The sequence below is a fragment of the Brachyhypopomus gauderio genome, chromosome 5 (genome assembly GCF_052324685.1).
Source record: "Brachyhypopomus gauderio isolate BG-103 chromosome 5, BGAUD_0.2, whole genome shotgun sequence".
Classification (NCBI taxonomy): Eukaryota; Metazoa; Chordata; class Actinopteri; order Gymnotiformes; family Hypopomidae; genus Brachyhypopomus; species Brachyhypopomus gauderio.
The window spans coordinates 28,907,288-28,917,323 of NC_135215.1; positions in this window are offsets into that span (position 1 = coordinate 28,907,288).

Genomic DNA, 10,036 nt, shown 5'->3' on the forward strand with positions numbered 1-10,036 from the left:
ATGCAAAATAACATGTACTTATAATAAATATGTAATGTGTAAGTACAATATATTTCACATTCAAAGTGTGTCGTTTTGGTGGTTTAAAGAGGTGTTGTGATGACACCGGCTGTTTTGGAAGCTGAATACAGAAGACACAGCTCTGAGCAAGAGACTGCACGAGTGGCTGATGCTTCTGGCTTTATTGGTCATAACAGGCACTTTTCTATGACAGCCTTATTGCAGATCTTTGCACCAACGTCAAATGGAGCGTCATAAGGGCCACTGCAGCGAGTCCCATTTTCAGTGTTCTGTAATGGGCTACTGCTGAGGTCAAGCACATATCCACGCTTGGCTCCTCTATTTCTTTTTATAATATGTTTCAGGACATTGTTCTGGTGTGACGTGAAAAGGTGCCTATCCACTTGGTTTGAAATCTTCTGCTGGAATGGAGCAGGTGGGTCTGCTACCGTCATGTCCCGCAACCCCACATGACCATGCCACCATGCTTTACAGATGAGGTGATGTCCCTTGTTTGTTTTGGAACATGAATAATTCTCTCCACACACCCATACATGCTCATTCCACTATTTCTCTATTTATTCTGTCTGTAAAACGTTGTCTCAGTAATTTACTTTTATGTCTACATTCTGGAAATAGTACTTTGAGGTACTGTTGCTTCCTTTCAATGTATCAAACATTTGATATTTTTCGAGGTGTATGATGTGTTTACTTTGATTTTATGATGCTGTTAACTGACCTGGCTGGATCTCTGGTCCTCCTCTTTACTCACAACAGCATCAGTTCTAACTTCTTGTGCATGAACTAATCGTGCGACAACTCAGCTGCATAAGAATGGTCTGATTATTTTTGCTTCTGTAAAATGGAAGGTCTACATAGCTAAAGAGTTATCATTTCTACATGATTCACACTCCAATTCCTACATACTTTCCATAACTGACGTTTTTCTTTGTGCATCACCAGAAAGTCATTGTGCCTTGTGCAAGGACATGTTTGTATTATTACCTTCAAATCTTTCATTTTATTTTGGACTTTTATTTTGAAGCCAACTTGTTGAAGTGTCATGAAAGTTCAGCAAATACCTCTGACCATGGGAAACAATTTACTCATGTTGTTCACAGTGTCACTTAAGGTGTATACCACCTGTCAGCATCATAGTTATGAGATAATATGGTTTAATATGAAAAACAAAACAAACAAACAGGGTGGTACATGACAAACATGAGAGGCCATCAAAATAATGATGGATGAGAAAATTTGTGACATGAGAGTGGCTCAATGGAGTGTTGCAACAAAAGATGTTCCCTTGTAAAGAGACTATCAATATCAACATAACAAAGTGCTAATTTATGGAAATTAATTGTAATGAAGATTAATGAATAACTTTATATGAAGTCAATGGCAAGTGTGGCCATGTGCAGCATTAAAGCACCTCGGGTCTTAACAGATCCAATAAATACTGCAGCTATCAAAATGATCAAAGTACAAGCAAACCAAACTGTATCACTGTCCAATTAGCGCTGTGACTCCACATGTTGGAGGTGACAGGGAAGACCCCAGTCCAGTGCACTGCCCACTGACCTTGTAATGTGGAGCAAGGTGAGGCCAGATACAAGCACACTGGTGAGCAATGCTAATCCTGGGTAACTCCAAATCATGGTCACAGTCCAGGGATAAATGTCCAGTAGACAAATACTCTATAAAAAATAGAGAACAAAACATGGAGGCAAGGTGCAAAGAACACTGGAGGGTGCGGAGATGAGCAGTGACGTACTGTACCTGAAAGAGGTCTGTGGTTGCCTGCAGGTAATTTGTTTGGAACTGGGACAGTTATAGATTAATGGATGCAGTGTTTTCACCAAGGGACATACTGAAACTGTTCATGGCCACTGGAGCTGCCCGGCTCAGTATGCTGATCTGACTGGTAAGGCAAGGTCATGTGCTTGCCAGTGGGTGGAGTGGTGGAGGTAGGGTTATACAGTATGTACTGTATATACACACTCACAGGCCACTTTTTTAGGTACACCTGTGCAAATGCTCATTAATGCAAATGTTAAATCAGCCAATCACATGGCAGCAACTCAATGTATTTAGGCATGTAGACATGGCCAAGAAGATCTGCTGTAGTTCAAACTGAGCCTCGGAATGGGGAAGAAAGGTGATTTAAGTGACATTGAATGTGACATGTTTGTTGGTGCCAGAGAGGCTGGTTTGAGTTTCTTTCCGAAAATGCTGATCTACTGGAATTTTCACGCACAACCATCTCTATGCTTTTCAGAGAATGGTCCGAAAAAGAGAAAATATCCAGGGCAAATGCCTTGTTGATGCCAGAGGTCAGAGGAGAATGACCTCAAATAACCAGTCGATATAACCGAGGTATGTAGAAGATCTTCTCTGAACACTTCAAACCTTGAGGTGGATGGGCTACAGCAACAGAAGACCACAACAGGTGCCACTCCTGTCACCTAATAACAGACATCTGAGTCTACAATTTGCACAGGCTCATCAAAATTGGACAATAAAAGATTAGAAAAACTTTCCCTAGTCTAACGAGTTTCGATTACTGCTGCGACAATCAGATGATTGGGGCAGAATTTGGTGTCAACAACATGAAAGCATGGATACATCCTGCCTTGTATCAACAGTTCAGACAAGTGGTGGTGGTGCAATGGATTGGGGGATATCTTCCTGGCACACTTTGGGCCCATTAGTACCAATTGAGCATCGTGTCAATGCCACATCCTACCTGAGTATTGTTGTTGACCATGTCCATCCCTTTATGACCACAATGTACCCATCTTCTGGTGGCTACTTTCAGCAGGATAACACACCATGTCATAAAGCTCAAATCATCTCAGACTGGTTTCTTGAATACGACAATGTACTCGAATGGCCTCCACAGTCACCAGATCTCAATCCAATAGAGCACCTTTGGGATGTGGGGGAACGGGAGATTTGCATCATGGATGTGCACAAAGAATTAAGGCAGTTCTGAATCCAAAAGGGGGTCCACTGCGGTACTAGCAAGGTGTACCTAATAAAGTGGCCAGTGAATGTATGTAATAATATTATAAACCTGTAGTTGGTGCTGAATTGTGTGTGTTGAATAGTGAGTCTTGTTAAACAAGGCACAACTAAATGTCATTCTTCAATATGACTCAATGATATTTTTGGCACTATATCCCTGCTGGAGTGATCAAAAGAAACAGCTTGGTTTAAAATCTCACATTTTTAAACAAGAAATCATACATCAGTCTTAGAAGACAGTGTCAGTCAGGTTGTCTACTTCACCATGAAATCTTACTTTATCACTTTTGCTTGGTATGATTTACTTCCCAGCAGTTAACTGGAATCTATATCTCCATTAACTATCTTCTTAAAAGATCCTATTCCTTGAAGAAGCTTTTTGATTCAGCTCTGTAACATTCCCTTTTAACATTTTCTGTGCTTCCTCTTTAACTGTGATCTTACATCATCATCATGCTGCAATTTACAGCTGTTAGGAGTCTTGCGTTTTCTAGTGCTTTGGGCTGGAATGAACACCTCAACACAAACACTAATGGAGGAATAGGACCTGTAAGCCTATCAACTTTCTTAAGGTTTTTTTTTTTGGAAGAAAACAAATGTACAGCTGTTCCCTAAGGGAACAAACACATGTGGAATCTATATTTAATAAATGTAGATGTGAATATGAAAATGAAAATTTTATAATGAAAATTGTATAATGTATAATCACATTGGGATTATTCTCTTTGACACATATTTTTCACTCCGCCACGGCAATTTAAATTTGGGACAATAGTCATTCATCTGAATGTGCCTTTGTTGCCATGGCTCACGTGGCACCTGTGCCGTGACATGACGTGCTGTCTTCCCTTCCTCATGTAATTGTGCTCTCGTGCTATAATATTCAAGTTAGAGACAGCTTCACTTCACTCACGTTAGAAGCCGCTTCACTAAGACGGAAGGAGATTCACCCGTTTACTAAATCGTGTACTTATTATCTGAAGCAGCCTGTGCACATTTGATGTAACACTCAATACTCTACATATTTGGAGTTCGACGTAAAATTTCATCTCGGAGCTTGAACAAAACTTCGGAATCCGACCAGACTCATGTGACTTTTGTAAACAAAATACAGTTTGTGTGTCAGTCACATGCTGCTAGTTGTCATTGTTGTTCAACGGGTTTTAAACCATTTTGAGGCTGTGCTGCAAGCTTTTGCTGTGTTTTTGTTGTTTTTTGTGGTTTTTGTAGACAAAAAAAACATGGGTCCCAAGAAAGTCATGGCAGAAAAGCAGAAGAGGAAAATGGTAAGAACAACAATAGCGTTGAAAAAAAGGCATTTGTGTGACAGACTTAGCATTGGAATTCAACTTGATGGTTGAGAACGGATTAATACGTTTTCAGTTATTTCTTATGGGGAAAATTGTTTCGGAAATCCACTGCATTGCTTCTTGATGCTCCTTCTGGAACGAATTAGCATCGAGTTCTGGGGTATTACTGTGTAGGCATGGGTGTGACGTTCGGGCTACGCCAAGGACGGGACACAGAATCCTCGATTTTCAAAGACACACGTCACTTTTAATGCAGACAGGTATTGCGCAATAGCGCACGAGAAACACACACACACGAGTCACACAACGTGCAGACTTAGACAACGACGAGCACAGGACACTGCGCGAGCGCACATTAAATAGACAAACCACATTAGCCCCACGTGATTACGAAACGATTCACAGGTGAGATTTATTAATCACACGACATAACCCTAACCACGGATATACACTGACGCAGACAAAGCACGTGGACAACGTTGACACACGCCCAAAAGGGAGGGGCCGGGGTCCTCAACGTGACAATGGGCCTATCTGCCAACAAGCTAGTTGGCTTACTAGCAAGCTAGCATAGGGATATCTAGAAGCAAACTAGTTAGCTAATGTAATGGCAATTTCCCTATTTGAGAATGAGAACTTAAATATGATAATTTCAGTGTGATATATGACCAAAAAAATGGTAAGAACAACAATAGAGTTGTCGGTCCTAAAGATTCCATCTACCCATGATTTACAGTTATGAATGTCCCCTCCCTATATCCCTGCTTTTAATTGTGTATTGTCCTACATTTCATTTGAGGAGGAATGGTTCATATGATTGATATGCCACATTGCAATATTTATTCTGCATGTTTATTGTCCACAGGTTACTGAGCTTTATTCGGGGCGGGGGCGGGGGGTATTGGCTTTCCAGTATGAATTTGGCTCTCAGAGGAGGTGTTGACCCCAAGGGATGTTTGTTTTTTTGTTTGTTTGTTTGTTTGTTTTATGGTAGGGGCAGTTTAGGTTTCCAAACCTGACTCCTGCCCCCCACATAGGGGGAACTATTTGCTCTATTTGCACTATTTGCACTATTTGTACTATTTGCAACTATTCAGCGTCCACAAACCAGCAGTCTGGCTCTCTGCTCAGTTCTGCCCCTCCTCTTGTCTGTTGGATCCTCCTTCATGGCACATTCATGATTTTTTTAGTTTTTGTAGAGGTGGTTGTACCTCCAGGTCCAGTTCCCTTGTAGACAATCAGTCCTCGCCTCACTCCAGCAGGAGGACCGCTGGCTTCAGAGTTGCATCTGTTCCTGCTCCCTGATGCCCTTAGAATCTCCAGCCCCTGGTGAGAATGGCACCTAGTTCTGGAGAAAACTCATTTCCCTTGACCCACTGCCCTGCAAGATCCCAGATCTACTGGCCTCATGGGTTTCTGGTTTAGTCAGGGTTCCTTCCACTGGCATCATGGTTCCCATGTTGCCTGCACTGTGTTTTGGTTCTTGTTGCATTTCCTTTTTCTCTCCCTCATTAGCTGGTGTATTTCTAGCGCAGTGTTTTCCTGTTGGTCTTCATGTAGCCTTGTGTCCTGTTTTCCAAGTTTATGCCACTCTTTCTCACTTTATGATCTGCCCTTTTATACGTGTTGGCTTGGTTACTGACCAAATTCAGTGAACCGATGATGATTGCTGCATTTCCTCTCATAAAGACGCCAATATACAAATGTTCAGCCTCTCCACACATTACACATGGGTTGATTCACCTTATCGTTTCACATAGCCAAACCTATGCACTTTATAAAAGTAATGAATTGGCCTTTAATGTTCATTTATATTGTTTGATATTTCATCATGTTGATGCTGACAGGGTCATATCCTGCAGTACAAGGCCTGACAGGGCAATGTCACCTGGTATTTCAAACTACCTGTCAATGTATTTTCTTGTCTCTCTTCCCCCTTGACCGCCTGCCATTTTAAGAATGTACAGCCTCACTTTGAAAAAAACATTTTCTAAACCTGATTTAAACCATGTCATATGTTTGTGAGAACATGAATAACATGAGAACATGAATATCAACTCCTGATTGCACCGTTGATGTTAAAGTGATGTTTATTCTTACTGATCTCTGGAAAAAGGACATTTTTATCCATGCGTTTTTAGAAATGTTGCTCCTGGAAAAATTGAGCAGGATGCTTCACTTTCTATGGTGCCCTAGCTTCATAAAATATGCTAACATTTCTCATCAGGAGAGGGGAGAACAACCCTACGACCCCTGCAGTGAACAACCCTACGACCCCTGCAGTGAATAACCCTACGACCCCTGCAGTGAATAACCCTACGACCCCTGCAGTGAATAACCCTACAACCCCTGCAGTGAACAACCCTACGACCCCTGCAGTGACCAACCCTACAACCTCTGTGTTAAATGTTCTAATCTAGTGGGCAATGGCTGCTGCACATGCCGTTTTTCCCTCTGTTTCCGTAATGGAGGAGCCTGAGAATGACCTCTCGGCGGTGAGATCTTTCCTGCCCCTGCCTCTCCTCCACACACCCTCACCCCCCTCGCTTCCCACGTCTCTGCCCAACAACCAACCGATGCCTTTTAAGGGTATAAGAGAGAGCAGCCAGCAGTGGCTTAATGCTTTAATACTTTAGTGCTTTAATAAAGAGCACAGAGCTCATGTGTCGTCTGATTTAATACAACACAGAGGAGAAGTGACGACAGCACAACAAAAAAGTAAACAACTCTCTTCTTTCACTCCATTCTCCACAATGACCTCTGTTTAATTAGTGAAGGGGTGGGTGGGTGAAAGCATGTCCTCCACATTCCACATCGGTTGAGGCTTTGATGGCTCCATTCAGATCTGAATATGATTTGTAGCATAAGGTCCTCCTGCCTCTGAAGCTGCATGCGGCTGCAGCTCATCTGAATGTCAAAGAGAGAAGAAAACGCGGAGATGCTGCAGGAGCCTTCGAGGAACTTCGCATACGCATACACACTCACACTGGACCGCACAGGTCACGGAGTCACCGAATGGGTAGATGGTGATACACCTAGTGTCAAGACGATGACATATTTAAACACGTAGAGGCATTTGCCATGTGCGCCCGAAGTAGGAGATAGGACTATTGAGTGTTTATGCATTGCAATATGCAACGTGTTTCCTCTGTAGCACTGAGCTTCCTGACACAGTACACAGGGCTCTCTGACATGGACAACTGTCTCACCTGTGTGCAGAATTTGGAATGTGGCTTCCAAATGTGCAACACACTAGAATACACGTTGACAGGCTTGCAATGCAGTAATGCACTGTTAAAAGCCTAGCTGAATACAGCAAACGTCCTTAAAAAATGTTTATGCACATAATGCCTTGTAATGTGCACACTATCCAAGTATATGTCTTTGGTGTCGCTGTCTGTGTGTGTGTGTGCGTGCGCACGTTACAGTCATACCTCAAACTAGTTCCAGATATAGAGATCACGCTCTAATCGTCTCCATGGAAACTGTTCTCACCGAGACTGTGTGCATCCAGATACAACAACAAGCAAATAATATGAACCGTCCACCAAATGAGTTGTACATGCATGTGGACACACACACACACACACACTCAACGTGTAGCTGCCACTTTGGTGTTTCCGTTTGCATGTTGTTAATTGTTCGCTCTACAGCAGCAATCACAAGAAACCTGCACAGCAAACAATAAAGGCTAATTGTTTTCCTGCATGTGAATATCAATATCAGTGTTACAGGCTGACTGAAGGTCCTTTTTTGTGTAGAGGAAACTGAAGACCGGATATTGTTTGCAGCATTTTCATTATTTTTATTTGTTTTAAGGCTGGAGGAAGAGTTGCAGGTTCCTGCTGAGGTCCAGAGCCTACAGCATGCTCGTAGATGCTGGAGACTGGACACTGGTGATCTCTGCAGGACTTTGGAGAGCCGGTCCGTGGGCTGACAGCGGGGACAAAACCCAGCTTCCCCCGCCTTCTCCTTGAAAGACAAGCGTCAGGGACGCTGCGTCCTCCGTGCTTGGATTAGTCCCTTAGTGCTCTCTCCACTGTGTGAATGGGTGCGCTCTCCTCTTTTGAGAATGAAGGATCAAGTACTGAGAATCTTATATTTTCATAGACCCCTTATTAATATTAGAAACGACAAAATGGCTTCAGTTTGCTTTGTTACATCGGATTCGTGGTTTTGCATTACATTCATGCAGGTAACAGCTGATGAATGTAGTCATGCCTGGGGCTAGTAACACCATGTTGACATCAGTACAGCTGGAATTAGGATCATTTCTAATAAAGCTGGGTCCTTTCTCTCTCTCTGCTAGATTCAGAGTTTCACTTCAGGGTCCAGGTGAATGAATTGAAAGGGACATTTTGTGAAAAGTGCACAAGGGCTTTTAGCACCTCCTGATTTCTCTTTAATTTCCTCTGTGTAATTAGCAAAATTGGGGGGTGTATTTATAATGAGAATTATCTCTAAATGTCCAGGGCCAGAGGGTGCCCGGTTACATAATGGGAGAGAGCATATCTGTGCTTATCCTGTCACCAACATGCTCAGCACCTAACTGTGTCACACTCGCCAGGTGAAACCATATGAAAGCAAGTCCTTGAATAAGTGCCTCTCCATATGGTCAGCTGTCTAACACGCCCACATATACAAATGCTTTGATCATGGTTTTTTTACTGTTCCACTTCAGGACTACCTACTCCATGAAATGATACATCCATGAGGTCCTGCATCAGAGACTCTCCATTACCATCTAATTGATGACTAATATTATTTGCTTCAGTGTTCTATAGTCAAAAAAGTGAAACTGAAAATAAAAAACCAAGATATAGTATTTTTTAATTATATTAAACAGGCTTAAACTGTTTGAGTAAAATTAAAATTTCCTCATTAAAACTGCTTTACATATTTCTCTGGAAGGGTCATCACTGGACCCCCTGTATCACCGCTGTATGGCCACCATGCAACATTTCAAAACTTCCAAGTGTTTAAGCTTTGCAAAATCTCCTAGATATAGAAGGCTGGTTACTTTCAAAGAAATTTTTTTCTTGAATCTCTGCTCATGACTCATTTGCATCTTAATTTGCTGCATTTAGCACGTTCTGTCCAAAAGCGACTCACGATAGTCCTCTGGTGTCTCCATGGAAGAAATAGTCCACGCTACATTCCCGGGTCCTCTGAATGGGCGTGTATGCATGCCTCATGAACGCACACGCATGAGACGGAGAGATGAAAGAGAGGCGTGTGGAGGAGAGAGAGAGCGGCGGGGAGGAGTGGGCGAGCGAGGGCATGGGGACGGGGGGGGACGGAGGGAAGAATGAGCTCGCCGGCGGTCTGGCCAGCCCGGCTCAGCTGTTCATTAGCTCAGTGTGGAATGCAGAGGCACGAGCAGCTTTAATGCACTCAGACAATGTTGATGTGCAAACAAACATGCACACACACACACACACACACACACACACACACACACACACACACACACACACACACACAAGGACACCAGTAAAGAGCAATGCCACTTCATTATGCATAGGGATTATTATATATGGATCTTGTGTTTATTGTATATATATATGTACACATACACATATACATGGATGGAGGTAGGGGACAGTATTTAAATTACAGGACTGTGAACATTATACTGTATATTACACAACTGAAAACAGCTGTTTTTCTGCAACCGTTTCCTACAGAAACTGGAGAAC